We start from the raw sequence: 17,500 nt of genomic DNA, 5'->3' as shown, positions 1-17,500 counted from the left end.
TAATGGTTTTTGTTCTCTACCCTGCACGCTGTACAAACATTTTTCATACTGTAAATTACATAATATTTTTTTTTTTTTTTTCCATCTCAATCTTCCTTTACTATGTCATTAATTCTGTGCTGCAAATAATGTCTTTAAATTTATTCACCTTATCATCCTAAGACTCTATGCCGCAGATTCCATGTTGCAAAAAGCGTCATCCAAATTCATTCATCTTATTTTCCTTTACTTTCTATACCACCACTCGCAAATAATGCCATCTCACCTTCCTCGCCTCCTTCGCCAGCACGGCATTCACACGTGTGCCATTCGCTTCAATGCAGATCATGTTTACACCACACTGTCAAGCCCCGTCCATTCTCCACGAGGTGAATGACGCCCACACGAGCTGAACTTCCGCGGAATACGAGCAGGGAGGAGGTTTGGCCATCAACCATGGGCGGGAATCAATCACACGCCAGCCAGCCATCTCCTCTGCGCGCGCCGGGGATCTAAATAAAAAAGGAACCCCCCAAAAAAAACTGTGCCAGACTGACTTTCTTGAGCGTTATCGGATGTCTGATTGCCGCGTATTTCACAACCACGGGCGGTAAAATATATTACGGTTAGTCGTCTCAAGTAGCGAAGCCTCAAGTCCGGTGAATTTCATATCTAAAAAAATGAATAAAAGTCGCTATAATGACCAGTGAACTCCTAATACAAAGAACTCGAGGTACGGTAGAGGGACGCACTTGCTTTTCTTTTTTTCTTTTTCTTTTTTATTGCCAGAATTATTTTGTAGGCCCCGCCATTACTATTTTGGGAAACTGTACATATTCATATATTAATTTTACTTTATAATTTTATTTGATCAATTTCGCAAACTATTGAGAGAATTCCAAATATATATTAGTCAATCAGATTTGCGCCTTCTTCTTCTCAACTCATTTTTGGGAGAGCAGGAATTGAGAGATCATTTTCTTACTTATTCATTTCTTTTTCCTTTTTTTCTTTTCTCTTTCCTCTTCTTTATTTCTTTTTCTTCTTCTCCTTTTCCTTTCTTGTTCTTTTCTTCCTCCTTCTTGTTCTTGTTCTTCTTGTTCTTTCCTCCTCCTTATTCCTGTTCTTGTTGTTCTAGTTCTTTTCTCCTCCTTGTTCTTGTTATTATTATTATTACCACAATCATTATCATTTTTTTTTTAATTTTCTTAGCTCTTGGCCGGCTTCAATTACACTTAAACACACACACACACAAAGGCTTTCACATGTATATAACCACACGAACCGACCAACCAAGCAACCAGGCAGGCAATGATCACTGAAACCAAACCCGTCTAGTATTACCACAAGAGCGAGCCACACGACCCACCGCAGCAGCACCAGTGACGCAACGGGACGCTAAGACGCTAAGACGATATTGAAATTTACACCTTCCAGCCGCGCCGTGGAAGGAAGGAAGGAAGAAAGGCAGGGAGGCAGGAGCAGTTTTCACCTCCTCCCAGCAGCAAGACCTTAGCCAGCGCAGTTACACATTCCTCTCACACGCTCTAAGTTTACCGCCCCTTGACTTGCAACTTCCTAACACGATTCCTTGAGGGGGAGAAGACAGAAGACTTACGCGTTTATGGAATTACACGCGTATGTAGGTAGAAGAAGAACGTGGGGTAGATAAATATGTCAGAAATGGAATATTGGATCGGTGGATGGGGGAAAAAGGGAGGGAGGGAGGGAGGGAAAGGAAAAGCCGTGTGAAAAACTGGTAAAGAGGCAAAAGTGTGGTAGTGGGAGGGAGAGGAGGAGGTGAGGGACAGTAAAAGGGACTGGAGGTGACGTGAAGGGGATGGGAGAGGATGGAGAGGAAGGAAGGACGGGAGGAGGAGGAGGGAAGGAAGAAAGAAGATTAAGGAAGGAGGAAATATTGAGAGAGAGAGAGAGAGAGAGAGAGAGAGAGAGAGAGAGAGAGAGAGAGAGAGAGAGAGAGAGAGAGAGAGAGAGAGAGAGAGAGAGAGAGAGAGAGAGAGAGAGAGAGAGAGAGAATGAATGATGACAAAAGTGGGTGAAACTGGATCAGAAAATGTGACTGAAATAGGAAGGAGAAGATGATAAAAGAGAGGAAGAGGACAGCGAAGATGAATAAATACTGATAAACCACGATACCAAGCAGGACACGGAGGAAGAAGAGAGACAGAGAACGAGAGAAGAGGAGGAGGGAGAAAATGATGGAGGAAAGGCATCGAGAGAAAGAGGAGAAAAGGGAAGGAAGCAAGACTCCCATCTCATAAATCTGCAACTGCATGAGAAAGTTTCATCAGGAATAACAAGAGTGCGAAATTTTTGTCTGAGCTTAAAATTCCGGGCCAGCCCTGACCTGCTTTCCACCTCAAGACGCAAGATTGCTCGTGTCATTACCGCGATCCCACCCTCAGTATTGCTACCTGATTCCTTTAAGTTGAATTTCGTCATCCCTCCCTGCATAGGTCCGTCCCGAAAACGTGACTGCACCGGTGGATATAATTATAGAGTGAAGGTACACAATTACTGGCCGGAGCCTAGCAACGCGGCGGGCGGCGAGGTGGCACTGTGCTGTTTCTGGAAGGACGAGGTCTTGAACTGAACTTAAGCAGGAAGAGCTTGAAAGATGTGATCTAGTTTTGACTAGGGGACTTGCACCAAAAGATCTCAGAGATTATGACAAAAGCTGCCGTTAGTGGTGAGTGATAAGTGAATATTTTTTCCTCTTTAAACAAACGAAATCAAGACGTACATCTTTACCGATAAAACAAATTTAATGAGGGCATGACTACCCTTTTGGTAAAGCCATTATATTATATATATATATATATATATATATATATATATATATATATATATATATATATATATATATATATATATATATATATATATATATATATATATATATATATATATTGTTGATTGGTAGGGAATAAAAAGAGAAAAAAAAATTATATGTATGTATATATATATATATATATATATATATATATATATATATATATATATATATATATATATATATATATATATATATATATATATATATATATATATATATATATATCGCAACAGGCAGACTCGCTGCATGTTTCTGTGTAAGTAATACCAACAGTATGCAACATTTGTCAGATTTGGCACCAGATAGCGAGTTGTTCCAGCAGACTGAGCCGCAGGTCACGCGTATAAGAGTAAACCAGCAGCTGCCAACCTCAGCACTGAGGAAGTACGTACTAAACTAAATATACTCGCACATTTTGTTATCGCTTATTTTAATGCTGTCCCGCTAACTCTGATTACTCGTATTATGAAAAGAAACAAGCTTACATTGCGTCGGTTATATTTGCATCCGACAGTTGATTTCTGTTAATATAAGAATAACTAAAATACACGCTACAATATTTGCTGTATGACAATATGAAGCTTTTATAGTTCATCAGTTACTGTGAGGGTGCAGTACAATGCAATTCACAAAGTTCATACAGAATGGAGGCAAGGGGTGAGGGAACTGTGCTCTCGTCTGGTTGTTCAGAGTGATGGCGTTGTGTGGTAATGTTGTTTGGTGGTGGCTGGTGTGTGTGATACGTAACATTGTGTTGTAGTGTTGTGAGGTAGTTTACTGCTGTATTTTCGTTTGTTGGTGGTGTGTGATGGTGTTGTATGATAAGAGTTGTGTGTGGAGGTTGTGTAATGATGGTGGTGGTGATGGTGGTGGTGATGTGCGGTGGTGATGTGCGGTGGTGGTGTGTGATGGTCTGTGATACTGTTGTGTGATAGTGGTGTGTGATTGTGTTGTGTGATTGTGTTGTGTGATGGTGTTGGGTGGTGTTGTGAGGCAGTGTTGTGTGGCAGTGTTGTGTGGCAGTGTAGTGTGGCAGCCTTGTGTGGCAATGCTGTGTGGTGCAATCAAGTAAATTGAGTTCGTGACAAATGGAATGAAAGAAAAGAACCCTCCACGAGCACTCTGTTCTTTTCCGGGCAGCGAGGGGGGAGGGAGGCGGCACTTTACACTCAACAGGTCCACGTAAAAGACGAATGTACGGCAACGTGTAAGTAAACAGTAATTCACCACGACACGCTCCTCCATTTAGTTTGCCTCGGAGCGTTTTGGGCAAAAGACCCCTTGACCTTCACGACACACGACCAACTGCGGCCATAGTTTACTTTCCCCAAGTTCCTCCACAAACCAATTTATCGACTAACCTGCCAGGAAGGAAGGCAGGACACCACCAACACCACCACCACCACCACCAGCAGGCCGGGACCCTTCTGGCTTTGACTTGCTTGGGGAGGATTATTTCCCGTCTGTGGCTTTTATTTATTCCAAACGATGGGCACGTGAGGAGCAAAGCGAGAGGGAACATTAAAACAAATCGCTCTTCGTATATAGAAATATTAGTGTATCCTTTTTTCTTCCGTTTTTTTTTTTTTTTTCCTTCGAGTGAAAGTCTCTATCGGAATACTATTTTTTCATCACGAATGTTATGTTATGCACAAGACTTTAATGATTTTCCCTTCTCTTATACATTTTACGATACGTGATAGATCAGTATATGAAAAATGCAAGTTTGCCCATCTTCATTTATTTATGTAATTACAATCTATATATCATTTATTTATTTACTTGTTTATTTGTTTGTATATTTATTTATTTATTTATTTATTGTAAGTACAAAGCCTTATCTCGACATGTTTAGTCTTTTCCTTACATGTAATTCAATGTTATAATGCAATGTAATATAAGACAAGATTTTCCATGTTCCTCCCCCGGTTAATCCATTTCATAACCCGTGTTATATCATTAGCACATTCATCTGAAATTTACATTCCCATCCCTTACATCACATTACTGGGTCTCGCTGCAGCCTCCAGCCATAATTATTCGCGTGTTCCAGATATACAGCATCACTGGACTTGCTACGTGCAACTCCCAGTATTCATGCAGTAATTGGACGCCGCTGCTCCTGCCGCCCTGCTAACATGCACTGATTCATGGTGGTAATGATGGCGGCGATGGTGGTTGTGGTGGTGCTAATTGTGGTTGTGGTGGTGCTGGTGGTGGTAATAGTAGTAATGGTGGTTGAGGTGGCGGTGGTGGTAGTAAGAGTAATGGTGCTGATGATGGTGATGGTGGTATACATTACTACTACTACTACTACTACTACTACTACTACTACTACTATAATCGCCTAATTTCAGAGGGCCATATGATTGGGACATTTAAATGTTCTTGCCACTTTTTACATTTGAAATATTTTTCATCACTATCAATTAGTTTTAGCTGATTTAAAAAAAAAATCAAAGAAAAACAATAATATAAAAGTAATAACACTTCAGAAAAATTGTGGAAAGACATACATATATATTGCTTACATACGTAAATTCATCACATGACTGTCGACATGATCCACTTCTCTAGCGGAGCGTGTCTAAGCATACAGATCAAAGTGTATCAATATATTCTTTCCTCTAAAGAGTTATAATAATTTTATAATATTGATTGATAGTTTCGAAAATTAGCTTGAGTAAGACTAAATGATGAAGCCATTGAAAGTATCTCTCGTGTGATGTATCTGGAAAATTTACAAGTACATTATGAGTGGATCAGTCAGCTGGACCGCCAACAAGGGGGAGGCAGCAGGAGCTTTGGCTTCTATGTCAGCTTAGTCTATGGCGACTGTGTTGCTGCTACTGCTATTCCTGCTGGTGGTGGTGGTGGTGGTGGTGGTGGTGGTACCGTACTGATACTACGACTGATATTACTACTACAACAACTACTTCTACTATTACTACAACTACTACTACTACTACTACTAGTACTACTACTTATAAAATCATACACTTCGTTTACCTGCTCTTATTTCTGCTTGTTTCCCTACAAATAGACAAACTCGCAATAACTTAATAAAAAGGATTTCTTCTCTACAGTAAAAAAGAAAAAAAGAAATAAAAAAAAATACAAGCAGTTGTGTATTATGATAACAGTGCATCCATTCCTTGTACTAATATGCACTTCTTCCCCAGTCTCTCCACCCTGCGTAATGCATAACAGTCCTAGCAGGGGAAGTAAGGAAGTAAGGAAGCTGGTAGGGTGTATATTTGAGTGAGTCACGGCGCTACAAGAGTGAAGTGACGGCCAAGACGGTGATGGTTATGAAGACTTTTACCTAATACTACTTTACCATCCGGAAACTACCGTGAGTAAAGACTGAACTCGTGATCTTTGAATAGAAAAGAAAAAAGAAAAGAGAAACAGACTATAAGGGCAAATTCTAATGTTTCAAAGTAATTAAATTATGTAGATAGTGAAAGAAAACTAGAAAATTCCCATTCGATTCGAGTCATCCAATGAAAAAGAGAGAAAATAAAAAAAAAAAAAGAATAAGACTCTCCCACTACTTCACAACCGATGAAGAGTCAGCACGACAAGAGGGAAAATTGTGAAAACAACTGAAAAATATATATCATTCGACTCGACGCAAGCAATCAAGGGAGCGAGGAAAATGTTAAACAAAAAAAAAAGCAAACAAAAAATAATAATAAATAAATAAATAAATAAAATAAATATATAAATAAATAAATAAAGCTATCACTATTTTTACAAGCAATGTATATCAACGTGACACCAGTTGATGTAAATGAAATTCTAATCATGTAGGGAAAAGTAAGAAAAACTAATAAAAATTGTAACTTAATCTGATAAATCCATGTCCAGATCCCGTGAACCAGTGAAAAACTTCTGTTCCGTTTTCTTTATTTCTTTCCTTACTGGAGATTTGCATTAACATTAACATACTCGTGTAATAAAGTTTTCAATTTCATACACTCAGAGGCAGACCGCCATTCATGACTTCTCTCTCTCTCTCAATCTCTCTCTCTCTCTCTCTCTCTCTCTCTCTCTCTCTCTCTCTCTCTCTCTCTCTCTCTCTCTCTCTCTCTCTCTCTCTCTCTCTCTCTCTCTCTCTCTCTGTGTGTGTGTTTGTGTGTGTGTGTGTGTGTGTGTGTGTGTGTGTGTGTATGTGTGTGTTCTCTCTCTCTCTCTCTCTCTCTCTCTCTCTCTCTCTCTCTCTCTCTCTCTCTCTCTCTCTCTCTCTCTCTCTCTCCCTGTGCGTGTGTGTTCTCTCTCTCTCTTTCTCTCTCTCTCTCTCTGTGTGTGTGTGTGTGTGTGTGTGTGTGTTGACGTTTCATCTCGATGTTAGAATGAACTTCGTGACGTGTCTTAGGTTAATTCAGGTAAGTCTGTCAGCCTCAACTAATTAGACTGCTGAGTGCAATCTACCTGTGTCAATATTCCTGAGTGTATATTTGTTACTGAATGGTGTGTGTGTGTGTGTGTGTGTGTGTGTGTGTGTGTGTGTGTGTGTGTGTGTGTGTGTGTGTGTGTGTGTGTGTGTGTGTGTGTGTGGGAAGGAGTATTTCCCTGTCAAGATTCCAATTCAACAAGTAAGATTTGAAGAGCTTTCAATTTTCCCCTTTGCACAACATTCCTTCTCATCTCCTCCCCAGACTCTCTCTCTCTCTCTCTCTCTCTCTGCCACGTCGAAAGCTGCAGTAATTCCGCTGTCATTTCAGTCGTACTTCCTTCTACAAGTTCTTAATGAATAAAACAAAGAGTTAAAATAAATAAAAACCATGTGAGGAGCGAATGATGACACAACTGCAGCAAACAACACTCACGTCAGCGCCGGCAGACAGCCGCTGGTCCCCCCGTACACGAGCCAGCGTTGAGGCGTCGCTCTGAAACACGATGCGACTTGTTCTCAGAAACTATTACACGTTTACTCTTGTTGAAAATGTGATGTGAACTTAAAGCATTAAGAGTAAAAGTTAATGAGAGCATGATGAAGGGTAAGTACAGTTTTAAAGTATATAAAAGAAAAAAAAACTTCACTAATGGAAAGTTCACTAATAATACGTTTTACTAAAAACGAGAGAGGGGAAAAGTAGGCACACTTGATAAACCTCTACATGTTGGCAATAAGAAGGGTATAACTATGTAGTCCAAATTTTCCATTACTTAATAATGATCACACCTGTCCACATTCCAAATTTTTCATTACTTAATAATGATCACACCTGCGCACACAACACGTGGAAGCATTCAGTAACATCCTATCGATGGAAACAAAACGCTAAAAACAAGACACTCCAGGACCGAAATTAGTCTTCAGTGAAGATGAATCAATCATCGACCGCCCCATGAAATTTTTTCCGTCTCCTGCTTTACAGGGAAAAACAACCATGAGAACCTGACAAATCACCTAGGGTATTTTTATAAGAGAGCAAAGGGTTTCAGAATACGAGTTCATATATCTAAAATCACATAAGAAAAATCGGGACATATCAGTTAAGAATCCTACACGCTCTGAAAAACTATTCTGAGGGATGACTAAATCAAATGAGTGTATGGCTTCCTTAAATGTACCCAGAAGCATGAGTACAACACCTACTACACGGCAATCAAATGTTATCAACCAGGTATGTCGTGGATGAGTAAGCCCTACTGCAAGCTGAAGTCCACTACGTTCCAGTATTCACAAGTTCACTAAGCACCAGTTTAACTTTAGGCTCAAAATACTAGAATTTTCAATGTAATTTTTATCTTCATGGTCTTATATTTCTGAGGTAAGCAGGTTAGAGCTAAGAGGAAGGAGGTTGGGATCAGGGTATGAGACGTTCAGAAGTGTGACATGCAAACACACTCACCCACACACTCACCCATCCACACACTCACTCACTCACGGAGTTCACCTTAACCTTTCATTTTCATTCATTTACCTACAACTTTTCAGGCACATATTTCTGCACAAGAGTCGTAAATTTTTACAGCACAGCCAGGTCAAGACTATTAATCTCCAATCCTTCTGTATGTTCATGCAAACTATTGCAGCGTTCTCCACGTTAGGAAAGGGAGAATCATATCAGAGATAGAGTTACTAAGTATAGGATCACAAGTGTGGCATGGATTTTTATGTATCGTTGTAAGTTCAAACTTAAAAAAAAAAAAAATTTGATATTCACAATGCTACTAACTTTTTCTCTTCCTAAGATAGCCTCAAAATAGATTAATAATTTTTCTACTCCAAACCTTGAGTGTCTTTCCTTAAATCATTACTTTATGGCACAAAGTATATTGGACTTTCTTTGCAGTGGTCTGTGAAAAGGGCACAGCGAGGGCAATAATATTTTTTCAGTAAGTAATTCAGACATCCATGTCCCCGAACGTACCATAAAAAAAAAAAAAAACTATCCCACACAACTACTTCCAATCGCCTCCCAGCCGCCAGCACAAGTAGAAAATAAGAATGTGAGGAATGACCGAATAAAATTGCTCCCTAAAAGTTCCCCAATCTTGATACATACAACTGGATAGGAAGCATGTATGTATTTTATATCTCTACATCCCAGACTGTCTATAAGAAACTTGTGCCAATATAATATACTCGTATGTACAGTACCTTCCTTTCTATATCTATATCTATGCCCTAAAAACCAAGACAGACATAAATTTTACTTAGTATTTCACTCACGTAAGCTGATGAAAATATTAAGTTCTCTATCTAGCTATAAGGTTAGTTATATGAGGTATGCTGCAAGAAACCAAAAATTATACACGTGACAGTTCTTTTATACAACATACATACGTCAGTCTATCGTCACTACCCATAAATCAATCTAATCTTCATTCACAGTTCACTATTGACTCTGCACCAACGACCCGCCTATCGAGTCTATTCCAGGCGTCTCCCACTCAGGCAAGCTCCGTCTAAAGTGGATTTTTCTTCTCGGTTCCACAATATTCATGAAAACTCGCCTTCAAACTGTATAAATGGTAATTAGAATACAGATAAAAATACACTTCCTCGCACTCCACTCATCATCTACAAACAAATTCATCTGCATCTCCACCTCCTCGTGCACCGGTAAGTGTTCTTCCCTCACAATTATTGCTTCACTTTCTTCTTCTTTTCCTTGGTGTTCTTTTCCATCACCAATTTTCCATCGCCGTCTGCAGCATCAAGATTATTCCGCTGAAGGTCATGGCCTGATTTCTTCATCCTTCCTTTACATAATAATAAAAAAATAGAAAAAAACTATAAATTGACTATCAAATTTCTATCTCTAGTGTGTGTGTGTGTGTGTGTGTGTGTGTGTGTGTGTGTGTGTGTGTGTGTGTGTGTGTGTGTGTGTGTGTGTGTGTGTGTGTGTGTGTGTGTGTGTGTGTCTGTGTGTGTTTATGATACTTAACTGCAACGGTTATTGAACATATCAAACTTAATGGATAAAAATTTAATCTCATCAGATATTAATGATTTAAAAAGCCTTTCAAAATTATATCCCTTTAATGAGCACGGAGACCAATAAAGGTGTGCCTAATATTTTGAGAAATACTTCCAAAATCGTTTAATTTGCCATGTGGGTTTTAGCAAGACGCTCGTAATTGTAATGAAATCGCTCTCTCTCTCTCTCTCTCTCTCTCTCTCTCTCTCTCTCTCTCTCTCTCTCTCTCTCTCCTCTCCTCTCTCTCTCTCCTCTCTCTCTCTCTCTCTCTCTCTCTCATTTACTCGTGTGTGTGTGTGTGTGTGTGTGTGTGTGTGTGTGTGTGTGTGTGTGTGTGTGTGTGTGTGTGAATCCTCACCCACCTATCTATCTATCTGTCTATTTATCTATTAATCTGTTGCCTGTCTGTCTATCTTTTTCCCTACTTATCAATCTACTTAACAGATCAACATTCTTATTTACCTACCTAACGACTTATCCACTTAATTCTCTCCGTCTATCAATCCATTTCACCACCACAACATTCACACCAATGACCTTAAAAGCCAACTAATAGAAGAAATCTCATACCTTCTAAAGAAACACAACTGATATCCAGTGAGCAGTTAACCAATTGTCTTTTTCCAAGGCTTAGATTATTCCTCGGCATGTTCTTTTCCACCCTATCCCTTCTCTCTTCTTCCCTTTCCCTCCCTTTCTCCCCTCTCTTCCCCTCTTGATGAAACTGGAGGTGAAACTAGGGGCCACTTCACAATTTAAACTTTTGTCCCGTAGAGTATCAGTTTTCGGCGGGTTCAGGGGCGGCAAAGAACTCGGGAAAGCGGGGGAGGGAGGAGTGGAGGAGGCAAGAAAAAGGAGAGGAAGGAGATAGAGAGAAAACTTTGCCTCCTTCCCAGAGATGAGCGGGAGAAGTTGGAGTAGTTACTGGAGACTGAGAAAATCAAATGCCATAAACTGGATATTATCGGTGTGTGTGTGTGTGTGTGTGTGTGTGTGTGTGTGTGTGTGTGTGTGTGTGTGTGTGTGTGTGTGTGTGTGTGTGTGTGTGTGTGTGTGTGTGTGTGTGTGTGTGTGTGTGGGTTTACATACATTGGAAATTGATATAAGTGACTTAACTATGAGATTCGGTGTAATAAAAATGATAATTAAAGTGAATTGACTACAAACAAAAGAAAAATCTACGTAATTATATGATGATTAAATCAGAATGTCAAAATCGGGTCGTGTGTGTGTGTGTGTGTGTGTGTGTGTGTGTGTGTGTGTGTGTGTGTGTGTGTGTGTGTGTGTGTGTGTGTGTGTGTGTGTGTGTGTGTGTGTGTCCTGCTAAGCACCCAGACATCAGCAACTCAACACCAATTATATTTCGCTAATGGCTCCCTTAACTACGGTGCATACGAGTGTAGTCTTTGTTATTATTCTTGGAAGCCTCAGACGTAAATAAGAAATGACACCAGGAAGAAGTGACGGGCTATAACATTATTTAGGACACGCCACAAGTTCACGGAAAGCAGGAAACGTTATTATGGCCTTAATTCTGTTCCAGGTGAGAGAGAGAGAGAGAGAGAGAGAGAGAGAGAGAGAGAGAGAGAGAGAGAGAGAGAGAGAGAGAGAGAGAGAGAGAGAGAGAGAGAGAGAGAGAGAGAGAGAGAAACTTTAAGGAAATATGTAAAAAAATAAATCAGTAAATGAATCAATATACAAATGACCCGATAAAAAAGTTAACTATGAAAAGACGGTAAGGAAAAAAAAAAAAAAAGCCGTCTCCCACCTCTGCTTCCAGGTCGCAATAAATTATTACAAGAGCCATCAGCATCCGCCGTGACTCGCGTGGCAGTGAATGAGGATTAATGTGCGCCTTTAAAATAATCCGGTGCTTGATTGCTTCTTTTTATATCCGTGTCACTGACAATGTAATGGCCGCCGCCTGTCATTACTGTGTCTGGCGTGATGAGTCGGGGAGACGATGCCCGAGTAGGGATAGAAAAGCATACACCGAATAATAGAGATAATTATGGGCTGTGAAAGAAAATGTATCCGAAGAGTCATTGTAACTGCTTCATTGTTTTGTTGCTTTGTTTCATACACGCAGGAAGAGCAAGGACCATCGACTTACTTCCGTCTGTTGCCTCGAACTGTCTATCCCCCATCGTCTCTCTGCCTCCCATCTCCACAGGGGTGAAAATTTCCATCTAATATAGTTTTATCCCGAGCAGCAATTACTAATGCAGGGACTAATTTGAATATCCGTGGCATGAGTTAGCTTTACAGCGGCGCTCGGGGTTGGTGACAGATCCCATTAACTTGAACAAAGGCCTTTTGGAGGAAACCAGCCCTTCCACACACTGAAGAACCTGATATCTTAAAGAGGGGGAATTCTTCAGTATGTTAAGAGGAAGGTTCTCTCTCCAGCCTGAGGACTAAAAATAAACTGTTGACATTGACCCACCGGACTAAGCACTCAACCAACAAGTGTCATGCAAGCATGGGAAGCAAACAATGTAAACAATCACACATATCAAGGCTGAGTCTCTCGAGGCATGAGCTATATACGTGCCACCAACTTAATCTGGTATGACAGATAGAGAAACGCTCCAGCACATCGTCCACACTTGCTATCCCGCCATGAACCGTGGACCCAACTGTTGCTGGACGCTACAGAACTTCCTGGACCCCGCTACATCCATGTCTGACTTACTCGTGCGTGTAACCGCAGTAAGAGCGCTCCGCTGGGCTGCGTTGCTGCAATATCCTGGGGAGGACAGCACTGCTCTCTGGAATGCCGGAGGCAGGAGTTTTGTTTTCATTAATAAAACTCGTCACATCACAGGGTTCACTGAATGTAATTTTTGTCTAGTCATCAGGTCACAAGCTGGAGGCTTTTACTAAGTCTACTAATTTCACCTCAGCCACAACAGCTTTGTGCTGAAAATGTTAATCCTATATTTTATCGTTTAAGGGCTTTCCCATCACTTGCCTTATGCACGAACTGTAACCATCTCAAACACAAGACCCGACATGAGTGATGTGACAGCACTATGAAATGCTGCACGAAAAGTTTAGAGGCGTGGTGATCAAAGAGGAACCTTTTCAAAGACCACAGTGAACCACTGAGCATACTATTGTTGTGCATAAGCCATCACCAGAAGACCTTGTCTTTGGTTAGTATTACAATGGTGTTTCCGCTTCTCTCTCAGCACAAGTGGAGAAAGGAGAAGCTTTTTTCTCGAATTAACTGAATTCTGGACTAGACACTGAGTGGAAGTTTTGACGTGGGTGTTGGTGGACTTCTTAATTGTCAGCCGCAGGACACTACGCTGGCGGTTTGCTGAACCCAATACAAGTCCTCTAAATGTCTAAAACCAATCATGGTTCCACCCATTAAGCCGCTCAATTACGAGTAGTTGGAGACAAAGTCATGTTTATTTTACCTAATTAAACAATTAACACTAAGCCACACAGGCGAAAAATAGAAAGAAAAAAATGATAAGACGACGACAGTCTGGCAATTTAACTTTCTTTTTTACTCTTGTCCAATCTCCTCCACAAAAAAAAAAAAAAAAAAAAAGACACCGAACACGTTGACAGCATCATTACCCATCAGTAAAATTTCGTTCATCCAGACAACCGCACGCTGCACGCACCAAAAGAATGAACACTGAAGAATAGGAACCCAAGACAACACAAAGCTCTCATGTATTCTGTTTCTGTTTTGGCAAACAGTACTTCGGCTGATACCCGTCCCTGCATCAGCCTCGTGACTGGCATCGCTTCCAGCTTGAGGCAGCCTAACTGTTCCCTCCAAAGACAGGGCGAGGAGCTGCGCGGTAATATTAGTGTTCCAATTCCTATCGGCGACAACAAACGCGACGAGGCACGGAACTCACAACCAGAGGCTTCACTTGCCGCCCGTTCACTCTCTCAGGGCCCTCTACAGTTTTATCATATGAATCAACACTAATTGCTATTTACAAAGTAGCTTTCGTGTGCATGTCGTGTAAACAAGATAATTTAGCGATAGAATAAATCCCGACAACGCTATCACTTGTGCGTCCATCGGAGTGTAATTTTTTGTTTTGACCAATCAGAGCGCTTTTTCATTTAATTATTAAGCCAATCACGTGCCCCATTAGATATCGTATTGCTGTCGCGTTTTTAAATTCACTCTGGGCCAGTTCTTTCCACTGCATCGTCTTGAAAGAAGCCGATGGTTTGAGATAAATTTTGGGCTACTTTTATGGCATACTGTAAGATTTTCTCACTAAATTACGAGTTGAAAGAAAAAAAAAAATATTGGTGGTGTGGTGTTCAACTCCCCAGTCAGCGTGGATAGAAAATCGAGGCACGTCGAACATTACTCAGGAGACGAGGAGCTTGGGAGCTTTGTGGGCTACTGATGTGTAAGTTATGAGTGACGCAGCGGCCAGAACCCCAACGCGCCACGCAGGCCAAATGTGAATATTATGGCACGACCGCCGCGAGGGATTATGTTGGAAATGAGGACAGCTATTCCCATGTTAATCTCTGACAAGGTACAACTCTCGCGCTGCTTGCCTCAACACGTAGGAGCTGACCTGGCAGATATACGCTTTTGTAGGTTGTGAGAAATAGAAGTGTCCGTAATGAGATACCAGAATAAATTGATCTTCAGAGCAGGGCGGACAGGAATATCGGTTTGTCGGTGGCAATAGTGGTCGTGATACTGGCAGTGGTGAAGAGCAGTGAGATGATGGTGACAGAAGTGCAGTGGTAATAAAAGTCATTAAAGTGGCTGTGATAATAGTAACGGTCACGTTTTGGCGTTATGGAAGTGACAGTGAAGTGTATTGGTTGTGATGGTGACGTGGTAGTGGTTATGAAAGTAACAGTGAAGAACGGGCATTGCGTGATAGTGACAGTGTAGTGTAGTATTTGTGATGGTGACAGTTTAGTTGTGAGAGCGATAAAAGTGAAATGTGGTGATTATGATGATAGCAATGAAGTGTAGGTGTTATGGCAGTGAGAGGTGAAGTGTAGTGGTTGTGATGGTGACAATAGTGAAGCGTCATGGTTGTGACAGCGACAGTGCTTGAGACCGTGAGTGTGACAATGGTGTAGTGATTATGACAGCGACGGAGAAACAACTTTGTGGCTGTGATGGTGCAGCAATGACGTAACAGCGACAAGTAATTCATATCACCGGCGTGTAGAGAGGCATTCAAGACTTCCCGTACTAGTCTTTACTGAGGCTTTCTCTAGGCAATAAAGCTGACACATTGCTCATCACCATCCCGTCACTCCCCACTTGAACGAAGAAAACGTGGCAGTAAAACGGGGGCACTCTTTTCGGTGCTTTAAAACCCAATCCTGGAATATGGTCTTTATTTACAGAAGAAAACATTGTACCATATGTAAAGTATTATTTACAGTTCTTGGGAGTGCGGTATGAATAATATAATCATATGTCACTTAAAAAAAAAAAAAACACTTATACAGCACACTTTTTCGACTGATATATATTTTTTTTTTTATCTACTATTCACGATTTCATTATCTGTAATCCTATAGGAAATTTTTAATCACAATTTTTTTTTCCATTTTTGGTACAAATCCAAACCTTAGTTAAATTAAAAAAAAAGTCAATTAAAAAATTTCTATCCGATAATTGGGATACATTACTTAAAGAACAACAACTGGTACAGTTAAAATGTTATTTATAATTCTTAGGAGTGCTGCATGGATAACAATATTTCTCCTTATTAAAAATATTAACACACTTAACACTTTTCACACTTTTTCGATTGATATACACTTTCCATGTCAATATTCTTCTTCTACTATTCATGATTGAATTATCTGTAACCTTAGAAAAAAAAAATTTTGTACAGGTCCGCAGATTTGGTAAAAAAGTGAAAAAAAAAAAAAAAAATTGCAAAAAAGTTTATCTGATAATATTCTTCCATCTGTCACGTGAACGCAAATCTCCAGACAGTTGCACCATCTTCTTCAGCACTCACTTACATTCTGGATCCCCTGCCTCGCTCCCGGCAATGAATATTTTCCAGCCGTCTTTCACGAAGAATCCTAACAGCAAATTCCATATCTCAACTCCTGCCAAATTGGCTTCCATGAAGTTAAACCTCTCGTATCGTCTCTTTCAATTCTTCTTCCTCTAACGTAATTTCATCTGTCATAAACTTGGGTCACACGGTTTGAAAATTTTCTTATAATCTTATTTAGTGTTCATAATACTCAGAAGTTTAGGGAAGCCACACTTCCGATCTCCTCCTCCTCCTCATCTTCTTCCTATAATCCTTCTCTCTCTCTCTCTCTCGTCTCTCTCTCTCTCTCTCTCTCTCTCTCTGCGAGCCAGGTCAGGCACGTGACAGTGACGTCATGAGTGGCTTGGAGATCAAAGAGACGCGATTTGGTCCGTTTCCTTGCGAGAAAAGTTCTTTGAGGAAAGTCAGAGAAATATGTTTCCTGGAATTCTGCTCTCTTTTCCCATTGAAAGCAAACCGTTGACCCTGTACTCTGATACTACTTCCCTTCCTTTTAAACGTTACTTAGAGTCAACCAGCATTAGACAGGCAAAGTTTTCTTGGACACACCGGGCTTTCGTTAACTCGATCCGGTAATTTCTCGAGGAAATCTTTGCTTAATGAAAACTTTTGCTCATGCCGAAATCTGAATTATTGAAATCATGAAGATACACATTACAAAGTGAAATATCAACACTTCCGGTATGTACCGATATGAAAATGTAAGTGGCACAGGTCTTTCTGAGTCAAGTCTGGACTCAGCATTGTTTACATTGAGAGAGAGCAGCGGTGCACACGCTCCCACAGTTCCAACACAGCCGCGTGCTGCCACTACGATAAGTGCAGTGTGAAATCGTTGTGGATGTTTCGATAAATAAATACATCTTGATAAGACATCCTGCCCCTGAAAAATTAAAAACAAATATATGATGCTGTGCAGAGCCTTCGTGACGCATCCTCCCTATGCAATGGTGTTCCTTTGACGAATTCATCAGGATGAGTACGTCATCTGCACTTCAGTCATTCTGCTCGCGTTGGCGGGAACGGTGTCAGCCTGAGGAAAGCCACTTGGCCAATGAAACATTCTCTGCGTAATGTCCAGCTTTAATGTGATCACAGAGAATGACGGAGCCACGTGCATTTCAAAGATGACTTCTTACAAATGAGGGAAATTAGATTTTTTGCGCAGAGGAAATGAAGTTTGCCAC

General features: G+C 40.6%; 1 protein-coding gene across 2 annotated transcripts in view; it reads right to left on the bottom strand.

The window, feature by feature from the left end:
* Positions 1-17,500, bottom strand: part of LOC135110372 (S-phase kinase-associated protein 1) — a 125,138-nt gene that overhangs the window by 50,618 nt on the left and 57,020 nt on the right. For both annotated transcript variants that reach the window (XM_064022646.1, XM_064022643.1), the window contains exon 2: positions 7,672-7,731. The gene's annotated coding sequence lies outside the window, so the exon portion shown is untranslated. The remainder of the gene's footprint in view (positions 1-7,671; positions 7,732-17,500) is intronic.

The sequence above is a fragment of the Scylla paramamosain genome, chromosome 2, assembly GCF_035594125.1.
Source record: "Scylla paramamosain isolate STU-SP2022 chromosome 2, ASM3559412v1, whole genome shotgun sequence".
Taxonomy (NCBI): Eukaryota; Metazoa; Arthropoda; class Malacostraca; order Decapoda; family Portunidae; genus Scylla; species Scylla paramamosain.
This window is presented reverse-complemented; position numbering and strand designations above follow the sequence as displayed.